Below are 22,834 nucleotides of genomic sequence, written 5' to 3' on the forward strand. Positions count from 1 at the left end.
CTTCCGTAAACATCCCAATGACTCTTTCCAGCTTAATGATGTTTCCTGCCGCTGGTTGATCAAAACCGTGCGCAATAGGTGAAGAGTCCAGGATCATTCAAGTAGAATGTCACCTGTGCTTTAGGTGAGTAATGGAAGAGGTTTTAAAAAACCTGTCTCTTTTGTTTATGTTTTTGTTACTGCCCATTGTTGTTACATGGAATTTCGCAATGCACTAATTAATAAGGACATAAGCACGAGTTGGCCAATAAACCCCTTAAATCTGTTCTACCATTTAATAGGATCCTGGATGATTTATTCTTGGCTTCCACCCCACTTTCCTGCCTCACTCTCCATTACCTTTAATGTGTCATCTGACCTTCTGTCTGGTGAAAGTTTTGGAACATTACAGCACAGTACAGTCCCTTCAGCCCTCGATATTGTGTCAATCTATATATTAATACCAAAAAAAACTAAACCCTTCCTACCTCATAACCCTCTATTTTTCTTTCATCCACACACCTGTCCAAGAGCCTCTTAAATGCCCCTAATGTTTCAGCATCCACCATCGCCCCCAGCAAGGCATTCCAGGCATCCACAACTCTCTGTTTAAAAAAACTTACCCCTGATGTCTCCCCTAAACTTTCCTCCCTTCACTTTGTACAGATGTGCTCAGGTGTTTGCCACACCTGCCCTGGGAAAATCTGTCTGTCTATCTTAATAGACACTAACTGACTCTTACCTGACACTGCACCCACACCTCTCAATGGTGTGGCTCTGCTAATAGATCCAATGGCCCAGGTTCAATCCTGACCTTGGGTTTGGACTGTGTGGTGTCTGCACATTCTCCTCGTGTCGTCATGTATTTCCTCTGGAAACTCCCATTTCCTCCTGTCTTCCAAAAAATGTACAGGGATTATAGGTTAATTGGTGTATCTGGGTGGCATGACTCGTGGTCCGGAAGGGCCTGTTACCATGTTGTGTGTCTAAATTTAACACAATCAAAGATCCACAAGCTGAGAGCTCCAATGACCCAGGTTCAAGCCTGACTGTGTGAAATTTGCATGTTCTCCCTGAGATCGCATACATTTCCCTGCTTCTCTCACAATGCAAGGATGCGGGTTGGTTGGTTATTAGACCATTTGCTCATTGTCCCTCAGGTGTGAGTGTGAGCCAGGATCGGGACAGAGTTGACAAGATGAAGGTAGAGTGAAATGAGATGAGTGTAGGACGGAGAGACAGTGAACTGAAGGCTCAGTTTCTGCACTGTGTGCCACCTGAGGAATCTAAGACAAAACAGTATGGGTTTGAGGGCAAAGATTTAAAAAGGATGCCTTCTTTATACAAAGGTAGGGAGTATATGGAACGAGCTGCCAGAGGAGTTGGTAAGGTCGGTGCAATTACAATTTTTAAAAGATATTTAGTCAGGTACATGATAAAAAAGGGATAAGGTCCGGCTGTGATAAAGGATTCCGGTGGCCTTTAACGCTAAAGGGATCAACGGATGTGGAAAGAAAGCTTAAAGTTACACGATTGGCTACAGTGGCGCAGGCTCAAAGGGCTGAATGGCTTTCACCTGCACCTATATGATTCTATGCCCTACTTCTATTCATGGATCTGCGAGATTGAGTGTGTGTTACTGTAATTGTGGACCTGGTGTCTAGTTGTGGCCAAGCCCCCTAGTCAGTGCGGGTTGTCTGGTTGGAGGAAGCACCCAGGTGGGCTGGCGGTGCATCAGGAAGGGGTGGGTGGAATGTGGACCAGGTGCACGCTCGGAGCTGGAGGCCAGGCGTGCAACCGGAGCTCCGTCCGTAGTGAGGGCCGGACGTGTGCCCAAGAGAACAGACAAGCTGAAACTCACCGGGTTCTTTTCTCTACACTCCCCTTTAAACTCACTGAGATTTAATTTCTCGCCCCCTTTAAACACACCAGGTTAACTAGCATATTTATTAGAGTGAAACACAAAAGTCTGCAGACACAGTGATTGAGGTAAAAAGCACAGAAATACTGGAGGAACTCAGCAGGTCTTGCAGAATCCAGAGGAGGGAAAAATATGTGACTGACCTTTTGGGCCAGAGCCCTTCCTCAAAACCTTTAAGGCCCTGAAGAAGGGCTCAGGACCGAAAGGTCAGTCACATATCTTTGCTGCCTCCTATGGACATGACGAGACCGGCTGAGTTCCTCCAGCATTTCTGCATTTTTGGAATATTTATTATCCACGTTAGAAAAAAAAGTGAAATATAGGTGTGATGGGATAACATCCGAAAGTTCAGAATAAAAAAAAAACAAACGCTGCTGGTTCAGCTCTGGCAGGGTCCCAATCTGCCTGATTATTGGAGTTTTGCTGTGATCCCAGTTGACTGGAAGGCTGCACTTTTTAGCTTGAGAACCCCTTTTTAAAATACAGCGAATTATTCGGATGGACATGCTCCTGAGCTGGTGGCTGAATGAAAGGTTGATGCAGTTGATCACAGCTAAATGGCAAAGTGCCTTGTACGCTTTCTTTGTGCTCCCCTGCCTCTGCATGCCAACATAGAAATAATCTCGGATCTGTACTCCCCGTTGTCTTAGTGCGATGGTTCACAGCAGCCACTGTGAAGTGGAGATCACGTGAGATCTTAAAGGTTTGAGCTCTGCCTCTTTTACAAAGCATTGCTTGTCTAATTTTAACACTGAAGCAATCGTGCACGTTGTGTGCTTGCTTGCAATGCCCAAAATGGCTGCCCTTTTATAATTGTGTGGTGATGTCCCCTTAATTATGCAGAGTGCATTTGGAGTTTCCCTATCCTTCTGGGTGTGCAAGGCAGGTTAAAGCCGAGCAGAGCTGCCGAGAGCAGCGCAAGAGGAGAAATGGTTAGCTGGTCCACGTTTGGAATTCAAATCCTGAATGGTGTATGTGAGGGAGAAGTAAAAATCCAGTTACCAGCTGGGCAAAGATGCACAAAATCTTGCACAGCGTTAGTGACTAGAACAAGGAATCCCTGATGAACTCAATGCCCCAAAAATCCTTTTCAGTATTTCTAAAGCCTTAGCCATGAAATTATACAGCAACAAACAGGCCCTTTGGCCCTCTAGATCCCTGCTGACCATCAAACTCACTCCATTTACTGGCGCTGAATCTATCTTTTTAAAGAATCCTGACCCTTTAAAAGAAGAAAAAATTCCTCCTCATCCCTACCTGAAATGGACGATTCCTTTCACGCCAGCGCCCACCCCCCCCCAAGTTCGGCATGCCACACAAGGGAAAATATCCTCTCAACATCTACTCCATACCCCGTTAGCCTCCCTCAGAATCTTTCACATTCCAATAAAATCATCTGTCATTCTTCTGTGCACACATTGAGTGGAGGCCCGACGTGCTCAGCCATTTTTCGTACATCTATCCCGCGTCCCAGGAAGAAAAGCGAGCAAATCGTCTCTGCGCACACCCCAGTGTCGGCGAGTCTTTCCATAAATATGGAAGCCAGATTCACATGCAATAATTCATGTAACCCTCTAATATTCTCATTAAAGATTTTACTCTTCCTGCCTCCATGTACCCATTGTACTCTGTATGAAAAAGAAAAACTTACTTGCAAGCACCTTATAACTATGCCCCCTTGTGCTTGCCACTTCAACCCTGGGAAAGCCTCTAAGCTCTCCATGCTTTAGTGCTTTCAATGCATTTGTTTTTGAAATATAGCGAACAAGTAGTAAGGTTAAAGAAATGTTGACCTTTTATTGCAAGGAGAATGGAGAATTAACGCAAGAACTTTTTTTGAAGTTAAAATTTGAAGACACAACAGGGTAGAAGCCCCTTCCATCCCAAGAAACACATGCTTCCCAATCGCACCAATTACATACATTTTGGAGGGTGAAAGGAAACTGGAGCACCCAAAGGAAATCCATGCAGGATGTGGGGAGAATGTACAAAACTCCTTATAGACAGCGCCAGATTCGAACCCGGGTTGAAATGTGCTGCCCATTTTCATGCAGCATTGCAGGGTACAGATGAGCCCCTAAATTATTGCATGTGATTCTGGCATCCATATTTATGGCACTGGGGTGTGTGCAGAGAAGATTCATGTTTTTTTTTCCTGGGATGAAGGATAAATGTATGAAAAATGGTGGATCTTCACTCAATGTGTGCCCAGAAGAATGACAGATGATTTCACTGGGACATGAAAGATTCTGAGGGTGCCTGACAAGAGTACAGGGTAGATGTCGAGAGGATATTTTTCCTTGTGCAGGTATGTAGAACTCGGGGGAGTGGGGGGGGGGGGGGGTGGGGGAGCATGGCTTCAGGGGAAAAGGATCATCCATTTACTGTTAGGAAAGGATGAATTTCTTCATCTTTTAAAGGACTCTTTGAAAGGATTGATTCAGCTCGGAAACTAGTCCACAAGCCCAACTCATCCATACCAGCCAAGTCTACCCTAATCTCATTTGCTAGTAGTGGACAATGAGGACTCAGTGGATCAGGGTTGAAAAGATCAGTCAACATTTCATGTTTGAACCTCATTGAACATAGAAATCTACACCACAGTAGATTTCCCTTCGGACCACAGTGTTGTAGCAACCCAATGACCTACTCTAGAACTTCCCTGTGGTATAAGCCTCCATTTTTCTCAATTCCATGTACCTATAACAGTCTCTTAAAAGATTTTATTTTACCTGCCTCCACTACTTTTCCTGGCAGTGCATTCCATGCACCCACCAGTCTCTGTGAGTACTATGAAAATCATAGCTCTTACATCTCCCTGCACATACCATAAAACTATGTCCCCTTGTGTTAACCTGGCAAAAGACTTTAGTCAACTACACAATCAATTCCTCTCATCATCCTGTACACCTCTATTATCCTCCATCGTTCCAAGAAGAGAAGACTATTCATTCTACATCTAATCTATCTACTCTTGATGGAATGATATATTTCTCTAACTAGTGACCTATCATAGAACCATCGAACACAACAGCACAGAAACAGGCCATTTCGGCCCTTCTAGTCATGGGCGCTCACATCACTTGTCATGAAGGCAATACAGCGGCTTCTGAGAAGACTGAAGCTGGCAAGGCCACTGGCCACCAACCTTCTACAGAAGCTCCATCAAGAGCATCTTGGCTGGCTGCATCACAGTGTGATATGATTGCTGCAGAGAAATGGATCAGAGGTCAATTGAGAGGGGCATAAGGGGAACAGAGGGAGATCCCTGGAGTCTCCCTTCCCCCTCCAGTCAACATGATCTACTGGGATCATTGTCTGAAGATGAAGAGCAAAAATTATTGAGGACCCCTTTCACACTGCACACAGCTGCTTCTGTCGGGAAAGAGATACAGGAGTATCAGAGCCATCACCACCAGGCCGAGGGACAGCTTCTTTTCACGGGTGATTTGAACAGGAAAATGGCCAACCCGCTTATTCCAGTGATGTCAGCGCTTGTGTGCGTGCGTCACAGGGGAGCCTGCATCTGAACATCCGTCCGGCAGTACTTCCGGTGAGTGTGTGACACACCATTGCAGGGGCAGGATCCCCCTCAAATCGCCAAGTTGGCAATTGAATGGGTCAATCCCCCCCTGCGATTTGAAAGGTGCTTCCAGCAGCTTTGCCCCAGTAATTGCACCCAGCTCCCAGGAGGGCTACCCAGGTGCTGCAGTTTGAAACGGGCTATTGACTTCACTGCTCGCCTTTTCTTTCCCCCCACCCCCCCCCCCCCCCATTTCCTGCCTTACTGCCTTACACCTGCACAGCCCTGCCTTTCCTCCCACCTCTCTTTTATTCGGACACTCACCGACCGGCTTTTTCTCGTACTTTGACGAAGGGCTCAAGCCCAAAACGCCAGTTCTGCATCTCTGTCTTTGCCACATAAAGGACACGGTTTGATCTGCGGACTCCTTCCAGCATTGTGTTTTTACTGTTTCCAACCTTCAGTGACTGATGCGCCATGTCCCCCAGATCACAGTGCCCCTCCCCCTTTCCTTATGTGTTACCATGTATCAGGTACCCATACCGAGAACTAACTCATTGCGCTCATTAGTAAGCCAGTCGCGAAACAAGCACAATTTCCAAATAATGTCTTATGAAGTTGGAGAATTTTACTGTCTTAGATTTCCATTTGGCCGGGGTTAAGCAAAGGAGGATCGATACATCCTTTCCTCTGAAATGGAATCCTGACATATCTGGCAACCGATTCCTCCGGAAAAGATACGCTACTAACATTTTGGACTTGAGCCCTTGATTTATTGGTCCAGGAGAGATTCTGAGGGAGTCTGACAGCTGCTTCATACCTTCATGAAGGGCTTAAGCCTGAAATGTTGGTTATGGATCTTTACCTTTGCTAAAGGACATTGTTTGACCTGCTGAGTTTCTCCAGTCTGCTTCAGCCTCAGGGTCTGCAGACATCGGTGTTTTACTTTCTTTCCTCTCGAGAAGCATTGTTCCCTTCAAGTGTGAGCCCTTGTGCAAGAGTTATTGGTGAGGGAGTTCCAAAATTCAGTCTCGGCAACGTAAGCATATTTTGTCCAAAGGAAAATAAGAACCACAGCGATTATTTACCTTCCTGTGTCCACAATGCATACCATTGACCATTTGAGAGCCGTTATTTTTTTGGAAAGAATCCAGTTCATTATGTAGAATTGAAACTGAATATTTATTTGCAAAGTGTAATAAAGGTTTTCATTTCAACCACTTCCTTCTTTTGCTTGTGTTTTTAATGAAAGGAAATGCACAGGCGTGGACCATTTAATCACAATATTATTTCTTAAATTTAGACATACAGCATGGCAACAGGCCTTTTTGGCCCATGAGCCCGTGTCGCCCAATTGACCGACAACCCCCAGTGTATTTTGGAGGGTAGGAGGAAACCGGAGCACCCGGTGGAAACCCTTGCAGACAGAGGGAGGAAGTACAGACTTCTCACAAACAGAATGGGATTCGAGCCCCGGTCCCGATCGTTGGTGCTGTAGTAGCATTGCGGTTAACTGTGCTGCCCAGATAGTCACTGATAGAAGTCGCCAGATCACGAGCAAATCAACATCTCATGTGGAAATGACTTTACCAGCAAACATGCAAACCGATACAGCCATGTACGAAGTGATCCATCCCACCCCAGTCATGTTCTCTTCTCCCCCTTCTCCTGTGGGCAAAAGATGAAAGATGTTGAAACCATGCACCTCCAAGTTCAAGACAGTTTCTCTCCTGCTGTTAACCATCCCCCCCCCTTAATACTTTGCACTGTATAGCAATATCCCTTCCAATTTACCTACACACAGTGATCACTGAAAATAGTGTGTCTTGCACACTCAACGTCTTACATTGGATCCAACTGCAGTATTTTAACAATATCTAACAGATACAAAAAGTAATCTGAATATCTGCAAATGCAACCATTGAAATAGGATTCAAAATTCCAAAATCATAGTGATCCAGGGGTACCAAACAGAATTTTATGTTTTGGTTGAGAAAGCAAGGTACACAGAGCATCCCCATGGTCTGGTGACAAACATTCAATTACTTTGCAATGTGATATCAAAGAACACTCCAGCACAGAAACAAGCCCTTTGGCCCATTTCGACTGTGCCAAACTATTCTGCTGAGTCCCATCGACTCACACCTGGACCATAGCCCTCTTTGGTCCTCCCAACCATGTACCTATTCAAATTTGCCTCAAATGTCAAAATTGAACCGGCATCCACCACTTCAGCTGGCAGCTCGTTCCACACTCTCACCGCTTTCTGCCTGAATAAGCTTCCTTTAATGTTTCCCTATTCACTTTTAACCCATGTCCTCTAGTTCTTTCTGTGCCTTTACCAAATCTCCCCTCATTTTTCTACGTTCCAGGGAATAAAGGCCAAAACTGTTTAAAGTTTTAACCCTGCAATTCAGTTACTCAAGTCCCAGCAACATCCTTGTAAATCTTCTCTGCATGCTATTGAGATCTTGGATTTGGCGTGAGGGCGCAGCAGGGTAAACCACAGGGCTGTGTGTCATCACCAATGGAAACAACTCCAAGTAATGAAGTAAAGGTACATGAATTCTATAAAGTTGAGGCCTTTCCTGTCAAGTCATGCCTTTTACCCAGAAAGAGAGACTCAGCTGTATTCAACCAGTTGGAAGATTAGCAGCATTATTTGGCATGGTGCCATATTCTCCTGCAGCTTGTTGTTCCCTGGACAAAGTGAACTGCCAATCAACTTCTGTAAGATGCAACTTAAGTGTAGTTATACTTAGTATCCTGCCATCTTTAACACATCTGGGCTCGTTTCCTCTAAATTGACCCATTGGTCTCTGAGCAACCAAAGATGGGTGCGGCATCCCAGGCTTACCAGCAAGGTCCATCTCCACAAAATGAATATGAGACGAAGGCCAAGAGTTTGCCCAAAGGCTCGTCACTGGACCTGCCCCACTACTGCAGTGTTCTTTAGGATGCAGTTTTTCTTTCTTTCATACTGAGCTCTAAGTCTGCCTCAGCAGGATGGCAATCATTTATCACTGCCCTTCACAGGCCTTTCCTTCTACCAGCAGTTGAGACCTATAGCCAAAAGCTTACATTAATAACATTCTTCCCCAGTGTACAAGTTTACACACTTGCAACTGCTCTGAGATTAGAGATAATTTTCATTTGCAGACATTTCAAAGCATCAACTAATTCTGTTCTAGAAGGCATGAGAGGGAGAGACATAGAGGGAGAGAAATTGAGGGAGAGGAGAAAGAGAAACCAAGAGGAAAGAGGTATGAGAGAAACACACACCCACCCACCTATCTCCATCTAAAACTCCCTCTGCCTTGGAAAAGTAGCCAACATATTAAAAGACTCATCCCACCCTTCACTCCCTCCCACCATGTATGAGATCATGCACCACAAGATTCAAGGATGGTTCCTTTCCCTGCCATACAAGACTCCTGATCGAATCCCAAAATAGTAAAATTATGTTGCCTTAACTCCTGACAAACTGAGCTCTCTGTAACTCAGCCCCTTTTTAACTGGGTCTCCTTTATACTATGTGTGAGATGTCCACTGGTCTACTTTCAAAACAAGTTCTACAACTGCAGCTTGGTACAAGTTACAATAGACCAAGTTGAAAGAAGAACTGTATGACTTCAAAAGAGAGAGGAATAGAAAGAAGAAATTGTTTGCATGTGTGAGAGGGAGACAAAGAGAAGGAGGGAGAGACAGAAAGAGAGGAATAAAAAGAAAATTCTGTTTGCGTGTGGGAGAGGGAGAGAGTGAGAGAGAATTTAGTGCCCAACATAACTGAATGGATCCCCCCCCCACCCGGCAGAGCATTACGTTGCGTTGCTTGGAAACGCCTCGGCAGGCACTCAACGTGAAGTCATTGAACAGGTGCACTGCTGTGCTCGGCTTCCACTCCTGGGGACAGCCTCATCTGGCTTTCCTTTCCCTAACTCTTCCTTCCTCACTCTTGGGAAACTTATTAATCCCCCTGTAATGAGACAAATTTTCCTGCCCACAGAAAATATCAGGATTTGGAAACCAGTCGAACCCATGGCGACTGGCAAAGCGATCACGATGAAGTACAAGTCAAACAAATTCTAAAGTCACGTCTCCATTTTCAGGAAAATATCAATATGAGTAAATCGTCCATTTAACATTATTTCTCTGCATCTCTCTTTATGGTGTGCACTTTGGCATTTAATTCCCACCTTTAAATATCCTCTAACTGGGTGGATTGCTAGGGCATTGTATTGGGTAGGACATTGGTGGAGTTCAAGTAAAATAAAAATGCTGGCAATAAGAGGTTCCACCAGAATATTTGTCCATAAATGGCAACCCCTAATGGGGTTTATTGCTTTGAATTACGAGTGTTTTCAATGGAAACAACTCATGGCGAGATGGTTGTACCACTACAATTGGTAATATAACAAAGATCAGGGACTGGGGGCCCAAGCATGTATCTGCGGTCTATCCGAACATTTATGTCTATGTGTGTGCAAGTTTTTCTTTTTAAAAAAAATTAAAATAGGAGCCCATCGGTATAACATGTGCAAAGGTGTCTTTGATGCTCACAAACATATTTTTTTTAAAAAAGAAGCAAAGTTATGACCTTCCATGGACCCTTGATTTTCATCGGAATTCACTGGCTTACCTGAAACATTAACTATTTATCTCCCTACAGAAGCTGCTTGAAGCAGCCAGGTATTTCCAGAATCTACTGTTTTATTTCAAGTTTCCAGCATCTGCATTATTTTGGTTTCTGGCTCCATGTTTGGCCAAAGACATCCAATGACCTTCTCAAAAAGACATTAGTGAACCAGTTTTATTTTAATGTTAAAGCGCCACTCCCATCATTCCACGGTTATTATTCTGCTAATTACAGTTTTATTTAATTAACTGTATTTTAACTCCCCAGCTTCGATGGTGGACTTTAAATTCATGTAACTGGACTATTTGTTAATTTAACTCTGCCATTGTTACATTTCTCAATGCAAACACAAATAATTCGTTATCAATGGTTCAGCATATGTCTCACCAGGACCCTATTCCCACACTTCTTTTAAATTCACTGGGATCTCATGACTGTAATCCTCGTAAACGTATTGGATCTCGTTCCCTCGCTCTGTTTGTCCCCCGAACCGCATTCTCTGTTCAACTACATGGGGGCCCTTTATCCTACGCTCCCTTTAAAATTATAAGGTATTCATTATGTGCTCAACTGGTTGATGAAAACAATATATCATACAACCACATCACCTTCCTTTTAAAAAAATGGTGATTTTTAAAAAAATATATATTTTGGTCCACTGATAGACAAATAGTCCAGAACACCTACTGGTCTAACTAATATCATCAAAATACCTCCGGATCCTGGATTATCAATTAAACTTTGTTCCACTTCATGCAATGCCCTGAAAGTCAACTCAGTCTTTCTTTATCTGTTTGGTTCTGGTGCATAACCTTCCTCAGTATTACTCAAACTCCAAGTAATCACTGGAAATTCAAATAAATTAAATGCTAATGTGGGTCCCTTTGCAATTATGAATCGTAATCTCTTTCAAGAGAAGGATGGATCATCAGTTGTTATCTGTCTCTGATGGCTTTGAACAACAGGCAAGTAGGTACACAAGTCAGCACTGTTATCCAAGATGTATTCCGATCATCTAATAAGACTGGAGAAGAATTTTACACAAGCATTAACCCACTTCTTCAAGGATCCTGGTTCCTAATACAGACATAGAATTGCTGGAGGAAATTAATGGGTCAAATAGCATTCGTGGTAGAATTGGTTAATCTAGGTTTCAGATTTGATAAAAGATCCAGACTCAAAACCATTCAACCTGTAGGTGCTGTCCAACCCATTGAGAAACACCAGCGATTCTTTGTTTATTCCAGGATATGTTTTTAATGATTTTTTTTCCACATGGCTAAGGGAACATAGGGATCACGAAGCACAGTAAATGGTACACTAGCCATAAGACAGCAGCAAGAGTTCCATGGGTGGCATCCATACCTACGGGTTGCAGGACTGCTTCTCTTCAGCAGAAGATTACAAGATATTGAAGGACAGCCCTAAGCATGGAGGCGAGGTTCCACCAGTGGAGGTGGCAGAGCTAAATGGAACTCAAAAGGGATAGTAGCATCTATTCTCTCTAGTGAATGAAAAGATACAATCTCTTTGGCTTGGCTTCGCGGACGAAGATTTATGGAGGGGTATGTCCACGTCTGCTGCAGGCTCATTGGTGACTGACAAGTCCGATGCCGGCCCTTGAAAGAGCAAAGAGGACCTTCCCGATTTTCTAGTCCACACTATCCTTCAAAGATCCATCACAAAATTTCTCGGTCATTATCTCATATCATTGTCTGGAAGTTTCTGCAGAAATTCAATGATGCCTTCCCTACAACAGACACTACACCAGATATACTTCATTTTTGGATCATTCAATGTCAAGAAAGGCTAGAACTGCATCTTTCCTCCAAAATGCAATTTCTCTGCCCATCCTTCCCATGCCTACATAGTCCCTCACATTTATCAGCTAGCACAACACCCAAGAATAATTGGAAAGGTATTTCAGTGCAAAGAGTTGGGAACTTCAAATTCCTGGGTATCAACATCTCTGAAGATCTATCCTCGGACCTTCATTTTGATGCAATCTTGAAGAAAGCTTGCCAACAGCTTTACTTCGCAAGGAGTTTGAGGAGATTTGGTACGTCACCAAAGACTTGCAAATTTTTACAGGGGTACTGTGGAGAGCATTCTGACTGGTTGCATCACTGTGCATATGCAGAGGATCATCAAAACCTTTGAGAAGATCACTGGGGTCTCCTTTTCCTTATTGACATCTACTGGGACCATTGCTTAGATACGGCTCAAACAATCATTGAGGAGCCTTTCCATCCAGTATGCAGTATCTTTGACCCACTACCACGCACTACCATTAGGAAGGAAGTACAGGAGCATCAAAATCAGGACTGCCAGTCTGGGAAATAGCTTCTTCCCACAGGCTGTGAGACATGTGGACTGTACCCTGTAAGCGAGTAAAGAATTTCAAATTATTTTTGCATATTTATTTGAAATTATATCTGTGACCTTTACCCTTTTTTGCTACATATGATTAGTTTGTTCTGTGCATGGTTTGTGTGACCTGTGGTCTGGAGAAACACCATTTTGTCTAGCTGTGTATACATGGCCTGACGATAATAAAATTGAACTTAAATAAAATCAAATAAATAAAAGGGAAGTTTGACTGAAAACCCTGGAGGCTCAAGAAATCTCGATGAAAATGGATGGCTCACTTGTCCAACCTCAGCAACCATGGCACCTGTCATTCTCAGAGTATGCCACTCATTGGTATTCTCAATGAAATGGCACAGGCAAGAAGGTACATTGCCTCCAGGTAAACTACAAGAGGAATCGTTTCTGCCATGCTTTATAGAACTGCCTTTAGGGCAAAAATACTTCCTAAATTTTGCCTGTGGATTTATAAGACTGATTGGAGCCCTGGGAATTGAAACCCGGTCTCACTAAACTGCTTGGCAACCCCAGTGGAATTTCCAACCTCCCCAAACTGACAGAGATAGGCTGGGCTCCAGGAACCAAGCGGCAAAGTGTCAGCATTCAGATCATGCTGTTACTCATCTTCAAGTTTATTGTTCTCTAATTGCACGTACAAACTGACAAAGCAGTCACACTTGCCCACGCACGCCCAGGCTGACCAGTAATAAGTGCAGACAGGCAACGGGGTAGAACACCTGCTGAATTTCTCCAGCGTTGTGTTTTCAACCCACTCTATCAACTGTCGAGAATTGAACACGACTTCCTTGCAAATCTCAACCCAGCAAACACGAATGCAAGCCAATCCCGGAGGAGAAGACAGGAGGAGGAATAGATTGGGGGCTATAAATCTGTAATCATCCATGCACAAATAAAACAAGTGAATCATAAAGACATCAGTGGCATGTACAGTGAGTCGGAATTGGCAGCAGAACACTGAATGACCTCACATTGGGTCAGTACTGTCTACACCAGACAGCACTCTATTACTTCCACCCTTTTACACTCACGCTCTGCAATCAGAGTCCACCGATGCGTTGTCAGATTATAATCTGCATTATTTTCCCCCCCCCGGTCCTTTACTGTGCAATTAAAATTGGCAGGAATACATGAAAGTCAAATACCCTGAAACACACCACAGCCAAAATGAATAAAAGCCGAAAACCTGCCTTTTCTTTCTTTTAAGTGGAATGCTGCAATAAAGTCGTGTGTTCTTGCCACGCGAGTGATTTTATGCAGATCCCCCAACAGTTCACTGTTTGTCATGGAACCCTTTGAAGGAATGCCCATTACGATAATGCAGGGGTCCTCGAGGGTTTTTCACCTCGTTGTCAAATATCAAAAGGCCGCAATTACTGCAAGCAACTCGCTCCCACCACACAGAGAGCGGTGTGTATATTTATGTAGAACAGATGTTATAGTGTCGTGCCGACCAACATATTACAGCACATTTAGTAAAACAAGCCCAGAGCGCCATCACCATATGGACGGGCATCGCATCATCATTTGATTCTTGCAGTACAAGCCTGTTCACTGGCACACCTTGGTGGATGTAAGAATCCTCCCATTTATCAGAGCTCATCCAAGAGCCCACAAACACAGATCCTTGCTAATCCTGAACTATTCCCAATGAAACAAGTCAATTTTACCAGAACTGAGAATGCAAGGAGTGGGATAGGTAGAATTTGAACAGGTGAAGTTAAAATAAAATGCCCAACATTGGCCACAGATTTCAGCTAAAAAATCTACCAGGCTTACAAGCGATGTGCAACACACACTCAAATAAATGTGCACACACACATGCACTGGTGAAACTCAGCAGGTCATACAGCAGCCGAAGGAAGCAAGGGGAAACCAACGTTGCAGATCTGGGGCCTTCGTCAGATACTTGATGAAGGGTTCAGGCCCAAAACATTGGTTTCCCTTCACTTCCTGCGTGAAGGGAATACTGCGTGACCTGCTGAGTTTCTCCAGCATGATTGTGCATTATACTCAACCCCAGCATCTGCAGGCCTCTGTTTAACTCCTTAACGTTGTGTAATTTTGGACTGTCATGTGAATGTGTCCCAAGGCCCAAACTTACGCTTAGAATGCACTGCCATTCAATAAAATCACAATTGGTTACAAATCTCCTCGCACATACATGTTCAGGCCTTTTCCCCATAATCCTTGATGAATTCACCAATGTTAAAAAAAAACTTTCTCAGATTTGAATATATTTAAAGATTGAGCCTCTGTAGCTTTCTGGAACAATTCCAAAAGTGCAAATTCCTTTAAAAGAAGAAATCCCTCCTCATCTCAGTCTTTATTGGATGTCCTCTCACTTCAGACAACGATGGGAAACAACCTTCCAGTCAGTGTCTGTCCTCTCTCTTGAATAATTTATGTTTCGGTATGATCGTCTGTAACTGTAAACTCCAATAAGCACAGAATCAACGTCCTCAATTATTCCCTACAAGACAAACCCTCCATACCCGTGACCATCCAAGTGAATCTTTTCTAAACCAATTCCAAAGGGTTTTTTTCCCCTTAAAGAAGAGAACTAAAGCTGTACACAGTGGTCACATGAGTGCCCTGAACAGCAGCAGTAAGATTGTTTAACTTTTATACTCTAACCCCCTGGAAATAAAAGTCAGTATTCCATTGCAGCTTGGCAATTACCTGCTGCACTTGCAACTAGCTGTCATGCACAAGTACTTCCAAATATCTTCTTGCTGCAGCTTTATGCTGTTTTTCTCCATTAAAATAATCTGCATTTTATCATTAGTCCTTTCACAGTGAACATCTTTATTTTTATTCCCCCGATCATGGTCAATTTCCCCACTCGCTTAATCTGCCATTATCCCTCGATCTCTTCTTCCACTCACAGTGTTCTCTTCCCTCCTTTCATATCATCGGCAAATCTGTCCAAAACTCCTTCCAATGAACACTAGAAACTGCAGCATCTAGCACAGATCTCTCTGAAACCACTCCCCTGACACAATGCCAGTTAACCAATTCTTTATCCACGATATTACACCAACTCCAAGACCTTATCTTGCAAAGTAAACACACGTAGCCGAGTACCTTTTGAAAATTCAAAAACTTTACATTTTTTTCTGCTTCGTTGGCTAATACTGAAGAATCTTACAGCAATAGAACAGGCCCTTCAGCCCAATTTACCCATGCTGGTTCTGATGGCATTCTGGGCCTGTCCCGTTTGACTTCATTTGGTCCATATCCTTCAATAATCTTCCTGCCCATATAACCTGCCCAAAGAACTCCGTTCATTTTTCATACACAATTCCTCCTTGCTGACTTGGCTTGATCAGATGATGACTACCAAATGTTTTGCCAACACTGCCTTGATGAAAATTCCAACTTTTTAAAAATAATTTATAATGGGTTAACTGGTCTATTGTGAACAAATGTCTCCCACCCTTTTTTGAATAAAGCCTTGACATTGGCAATTGTTCAGTCCCTCAGTATCTTTGCAGAATCTCCCACGACTTTGGGAAATTGAAAACCCACGTGGCCACTTTTAAAGTCCTCAAATGCATGGTCTTGTCCTGGAGATCTACTGGACTTTGACCTAATTAGTTTGCCTAATATTAAATCTTTGGTGATGATGTCACCCTTAACATTTCCTCTGCATTTTGGTTAATAATTATTCTTCTTTTTCTTTCTTTGGCTTGGCTTCGCGGACGAAGATTTATGGAGGGGGTAAAAAGTCCACGTCAGCTGCAGGCTCGTTTGTGGCTGACCAGTCCGATGCGGGACAGGCAGACACGGTTGCAGCGGCTGCAGGGGAAAATTGGTTGGTTGGGGTTGGGTGTTGGGTTTTTCCTCCTTTGCCTTTTGTCAGTGAGGTGGGCTCTGCGGTCTTCTTCAAAGGAGGCTGCTGCCCGCCAAACTGTGAGGCGCCAAGATGCACGGTTTGAGGCGTTATCAGCCCACTGGCGGTGGTCAATGTGGCAGGCACCAAGAGATTTCTTTAGGCAGTCCTTGTACCTTTTCTTTGGTGCACCTCTGTCACGGTGGCCAGTGGAGAGCTCGCCATATAATACGATCTTGGGAAGGCGATGGTCCTCCATTCTGGAGACGTGACCCATCCAGCGCAGCTGGATCTTCAGCAGCGTGGACTCGATGCTGTCGACCTCTGCCATCTCGAGTACCTCGACGTTAGGGGTTAATAATTATAATTAATATAAAATATAAAATTCTCATTATTTTCCACTGTACGGAAGTGATGAAACTTAGCCATTTAAGTTTCATGGAATTTCATGGCTCCCCATAACTATAAAGTGTGCTGCATTCTCCAGTGGACCTGTTCACGCTGACACCTTGCATCCTTCTTGCGTATCTGTCCGTCTCTATATTCTCATTGATTTAATTTATTTTCTCCTTCATGATGGCGGCATGGTTAGCGCCAGTGACCCAGGTTCAGACCTGGTGCTGTCTAGAAGGAGTTTGTACATTCTCCCTGCATCTTTGTGGGTTGTCCCCAGGGGCTCCAGTTTCCTCCTACCCTCCAAAACGTATGGGGTTGTACGTTAATTGGGCGGCACAGTTTTGAAGGGACAGAATTGGCTTCTATTATAAATAAAATTTAAAGATTTTAATTCATTTTTCAGTCCTGCTTTGCTGGTTTTTGAAATGATCCCAATCTTCAACTTACCAATAAGTTTGGTGACTATTCTATTCCTCATTTGTTTGAATGAAGATCAGGTGTAGGAGAGGAAAGCAAAAATAAAAGCAATTTACTTTTTGAGATGATTAAATTACTTTAAATGCATTTATTTGTTTAAATTATTTTTTTCTGTTTGTAGTTGCTTTTAAAACCAGCAATCCCCACCAGCATGTTCCTGATCCAATATATCCTTTGGTGTCCTTTGAAAATTTTAGCTCCCCCCCCCCCTCCATTTTGAGTGCTGAGTGTCAATGTCATGACCTTCCTACCAGTCCAGTTAAAAATCAAGCAAGTAGAGCAGCCAAATCTTGTTTAACTCCATTTGGCCACTTCATTGCAAAGTCTCTTCGAAGGATGCCTGCCCTAAAGAACGTTTCCTCACTTCAAAGGGCATTCCATGAGATTCTCTGTCACTGCTCTCTCTCTATTATCCCTGCTTTTTTTTTAACCTTCCCCCCCCTGCATTATGTTAGCCCATGCTCCTCACTCTTCCCTTTCCTCCCTCCTCTCCTCCACCACCCCCTCCACCTTTTTATTCAAGCCTTTACCTATTTTTCCTGATTCCCAACAAAAGGCGCCGGCCTGAAACATTGGTTGCCTTTTACTTCCAATGGACGTTGCAGGACCTGCTGAGTTTTTCGAACCCATTTGATCATTGCACGTCGAGACTTATTGGAGTACCCTACAGCCATCCTTATTTCCAGTGTTGGCATCAGCCCAGGTGGTCAATGACACTCTCCAGCCAGCTAGCACCGGCTGCCATCTGTGTTGTCCTCATGGGCTCCCCACGGAATCCGACAGGACACTGCGATCCTCAGCTCTCTTCCGCTGGGACATCTGCTTCAGACCAATGAAAGCAGGGACAAATACGACAGCTTATTTAAATGAGAAGGAAAGAAAGAGAAGCTGTTGCCCTTCCACTGATGTTAATTTACAGCACAGTTACAAATCCTTCCGACCCACGAGCCCTTGCTGCCCAATTACCCCACCTATAACCCTTGTCTATTTTGAAGGGTGGATCACCCAGAGGAAATACACCCAGACACACTCCTTACAGACAGCACCAGATTTGAACCCATGTCGCTGGCGCTGTAATAACGTTCCACTAACCGCTATGCTAACTGTTCCACCCAAATATAATTGCCATATTTAGTCTATGGACATGCTTTTTAAGGGTCCAGCCATAAAATTTTAATCCCCAGTTCCTTCTGATGAATGCAGTGTGACCTGCTGAGTTTCTCCAGCATGTTTGGGTATTGCAGAGTTGTAGACAGTCCTTACAAAAGCAGGCAGATTATACATCCCCAAAAAATTACTGTCTAGGAAGTGTTGATCTTTCATCAAACAGTGATCATTTCTGACTCCCCCTGCAATGCTCCACCTGTGAACCCACCATTACATATGTGTGGTATAGTGTCCCTTAAATCAGCCCTTTTCGACCATTTTTTTGGCTATGCACCCACCCCTGAGAACTCTTTTGAAAGTTCCCTGTGCAGCAGTCAAGTTTTAGTTTCTTACGTACTTCTACCAACTACATACAAAACAAATCTTACGATTTCAGGCCATGGCCCCCTCTTAAATGTGTTGTGCCCCCCCCCCCTCATTGTGAATGACTGCTTTAATTAGCCTCAATTAACAAGGTCATCAAAATCCAATTGGAACACTGCATCCTTAAATAAGTGTGAAACAAACAAGATGGCAGATGCTGTGATTGCAGCAAAAAACACACAGAAATGCTGGAGCAGCTCAGTCGGTCTCGCAGCGTCCAGGAGGTAAAGATATATTATCGATGTTTCGGACGAGCCCTTCTTCAAGGTACGGAACATCGGCAATAAATCTTTAACTCCTTAATGGACACTGCGAGGTGGCTGAATTCCTCCAGCAATTCTGTGTGCTTTTTGCTATCCTTAAATAAGGGACCACTGAGTTTAAGTTCATTGCCTCAACATGCCAGATGTGAAGATGCCACCGGAAGATTGCATTAGTGTCAAGGCAAAGAAGGGGAGACAAAGATAGCCCCGAGCTGAGCCAGCTGATCAGTGTCAAGGCAAAGAAGGGGAGACAAAGATAGCCCCGAGCTGAGCCAGCTGATCAGTCGCAAAATAAAAACTCCTGCTGACTTTAATTCTGAAAAGCAATTGTTCAGCAGATATTTGCATTCACCGTGGCTCAATTGCTGACGAGGATCGAGTTTATATGTGGAAAATAATATTTCATCCATATCCACCCGAACATCTGGAGAGAGAGAGAGAGACCCCAAAGAGAATCGGTCAGCTCATTTCCTCAGCTTTCACAGCAATAAATTAGTTCAAGGACAAGAGATATATCACAGTTTGCAGTAAAGCACGAGTATCAGGTGATCTAAAGGCTTCAGGTTGCAAAACTTGCCGATCTGGATTGTAACCGATCAGATGCGTTCTTGCGACTCAAAAGAAAAACCACAAGCCTTCCCTTTAAACTCAGCAGATAGTATTTTCAACGGACTTGTCACATGGGCCCGAAATCTCAGGCAACGAGAAACTTTGTTTCTCAATCACTGAGCAATCTGTCTTGTCCTTTTTTCCCTTCCACTCCCGACTGCTTCTTTATCCTGAATTAAACCACTCAAACCTGGTTCTTAAACCATGCCGCTGAACTCTGGGCAAAGCGTACTGGCCCTTGGAGACCTTCCCCATGTCAGGGAAGGGAAGAAGTCTCCCCTTCCAAACCTGCACCAATCATTAACTCTCTTATCCCCAACCCAGTACCTCCTGAACTTAGTGCCACTCAGACTCATCTCTAGACCTTCTGAAGCCCCTAATCCTGTTTCTTGGCGGATATTGATCTGGTTGCTTTTTGGAGCGATTACTGGACCAGGATTGATGGCTTATTCTGAGTGTCATACTCATTGACTTCACTTGTAATGCGATTCTTGCTGGAAACATTGTGCAAAGCAATATCTAGGCACCTGTATAAAGGAAGTAATCAGATGGACAGCTGCACTTAATTGAATGAGAATGCCAATATCCAAATGGTGGTTTTGAAAAGAAATTCCAACCCCCCCCCCTACCCCCCATTCAACAGTAAGTGTTTACAGTTGTTGGGATTGAAAGTGAGTTGTTTCAGCGTCCCATAATTTCCCCCAGTAAAATGTTAATGGCTCTAATATTCTCTGCTGTTCCAAATGTCCCAATGTTTTGGGCTTTATTGTGAGAGGGATTGAATTTTAAAGCAGGGAGGTTAGAGACATAGAGCGTGGAAACAGGCCCTTTGGCCCAACTTGCCCAGATGGACTGCAATCTCCCACCTACACTCATTCTACTGGCATGCATTTAGTCCATCCTATCCATGTATCTGTTCAATATTTTTTCTTAAACATTGCTTCCACGGGCAGCCTGTTCCATACATCCATGAACCTCTGTTACCCTTCAGGCTCCTGTTAAATCTCTCCTCTTTCACTATATGTTCTCCGGACACTGATACCCCTACTCTAGGCAAAAGACTCCGAGAATTCACCCAATATATTCCTCTCCTGTGTTTTAAAATTTTTTTTTTAAATTAAATTAAACATAAAACACTGTTACATGCCAATTCAGCCCTATGAGTCCATGCCACCCACTTTACACCCCATCAACCTACACCCCCCAGTACATTTTGAAGGGTGGAAGGAAATCAGAGCCTCCAGAGGAAACCTATGTGGACACAGGGAGAATGTACAAACTCCTCACAGAGAGCGTTGCATTCGAACCCAGGTCCGGTCCTGATCGCTGGCACTGGCAAGGTGTTGCACTAACCTCTGTGCCAACCGTCATAGTTGGAGCATACACTGGACGGAGTACACCTGTTCTGGAGTATTACACACAGTTCTGATCTGCTGACTTGCGAAAGGATATACTTGCTTTGGAGGCGATGCAGAGATGATTGCAGAGATGAAGAGGTTAGCTTATGTGAAGAGATTAAGTAACCTGGCACTGGCTGGAATATTGGAGAATGAGAAAGGATTTCACCGAAATAGGTAAAACATTGATAAGATTGAAGCAGGAAAGTTGTTTCCACTAAAACTCAAGGACATAGCCTCAAGATTTGGGGGATAAATTTAAGACAGAGAGGAGGAGGAGGAGAAACTGCTTCACTCAGTGATCAGTGAATCTGGAATTATTTGCCCATTGAAGTAGTGAGGGCTGCCTCACAAAATATATTTAAGACAGTTAGATTTTTGCATAGCATGGGAATTAAAGGTTGTGGGTAAAAATGGAGCCGAGTCCACATCAGAACAGCCATGATCTTACTTATTATTAGTACAGGCTCGATGGGCCAGATAGTCGACTCCTGCCCGTTTCTTATGTACTCAGAGCCGGGCCATTCAGCCCAAGAGGACCATCACACACTCTTTTACACAAATCCCTTTTCATTCCCATTACCTCCTGCTAGATTCTCCCATTATCTGGTCAATAGTGATAGAATCTGCTTGATACCACTATCTGGTTGATTAGTGGCCAATTAACTGACCCAAATGTATGGGGATAGGGGAGGTAACTAGAGAGCACGAACTCACATGGCCATAAGAAAGAGAAGAATATAAAATCTCCGCTCACAGAGCACTGATGATCAAGATCAAACTCGGGTCGCTGAGACAGTGAAGGAGTAGCTCTACTAACCACGCCACGGCCACGTCCAAATGGTGATTAAAGTTAGGTTGAAATAGTTCCTGGTTGTTGCTTTCAAACACCACACCAAGGTGGGTGTTGTAGTACAAAACATCATCTTTCAGTAGAATGTAAAAACAAAGGTTAATCTGTTAGCTAAATGGAGGATCTAATGACACCTGAAGGTGCAAGAGTTGCCCTGTTGACCTGGTCAATGTTTAGCTCAATAAGTTGTTACTTGACTGATGTTTGTGGGACCTTGAGTGCAAATTAACCGCTGTGTTTCCATGGTGATTGAACTTCTTTAATGCTTCTGTAAGCATTCTGGGGTCATGAAAAGTGTTGATACAAATACAAGAGATCTTTTTCTTTTAAAATGATAAATGCTAGAAATCTTCAATAAAAATATTGCAATTTGGAAATTCAGCGGGTCAAGCACCTCTGTGAAAAGAGAAACGAGAGTAAATCTTTCAAGTCCAGGACTCATCATTAGGACTGGGAAAGAGAGAAAACGTTAGTTTTAGATGGAGAAGCTGGTGGGAGAAGGTTGGGTATGAAGAAGCGGGTATCTCTGACCTAAGATACTCCCTGTGTCTTATCCATTCCTCTTCCGTCCTTTCATTACCCAAAACTGACCCCTTACTTTGATTTAGCACTGATGACGGGTCTTCAACGTGAAAAGTTGTTTCTCTCTGCCGACGCTGCCTGACGTGCTACGTGTTTGCATTATTTTCTGGTTTTGTTCCCTATCGATACAAACTTTCCCTTCACTGCTGTTTCAACACAATTTCTTATACAATTCCAGCACAATATCAATTGCTGCCCTTCATTCTCTGGGTCACAAGTATTTTTTTTAATTTTTTTTTATATATAAACACACACAGTTGATGGAGACAATGAAATTCAACTGCAATGATAGAAAAAGCAATGAACGGTTTAAAGCTGAGAACGAGAGAGACAGGGAAGCGATGAGAGAGTAAGATATAGAAGGCAGAATTAGAACAGTCAAGAGATAAAAAAAAGTTGTGTGAGAGAGAGAGGGAAATAAAGTGAGAGGGAGTGAGAGAGAGAAAGA

At 43.6% G+C, this 22,834-nt stretch overlaps 1 protein-coding gene across 6 annotated transcripts in view; it reads right to left on the reverse strand.

Moving 5' to 3' along the window:
- Positions 1-22,834, reverse strand: part of LOC138743161 (protocadherin-1-like) — a 431,442-nt gene that overhangs the window by 402,761 nt on the left and 5,847 nt on the right. Inside the window, exon 3 of one of the 6 annotated variants that reach the window (XR_011344676.1) lies at positions 7,014-7,091. The exons of the other annotated variants lie outside the window; for them this stretch is intronic. The gene's annotated coding sequence lies outside the window, so the exon portion shown is untranslated. The remainder of the gene's footprint in view (positions 1-7,013; positions 7,092-22,834) is intronic. 6 annotated transcript variants of the gene reach the window in all.

Source organism: Narcine bancroftii, chromosome 9 (assembly GCF_036971445.1).
Source record: "Narcine bancroftii isolate sNarBan1 chromosome 9, sNarBan1.hap1, whole genome shotgun sequence".
NCBI lineage: Eukaryota > Metazoa > Chordata > Chondrichthyes > Torpediniformes > Narcinidae > Narcine > Narcine bancroftii.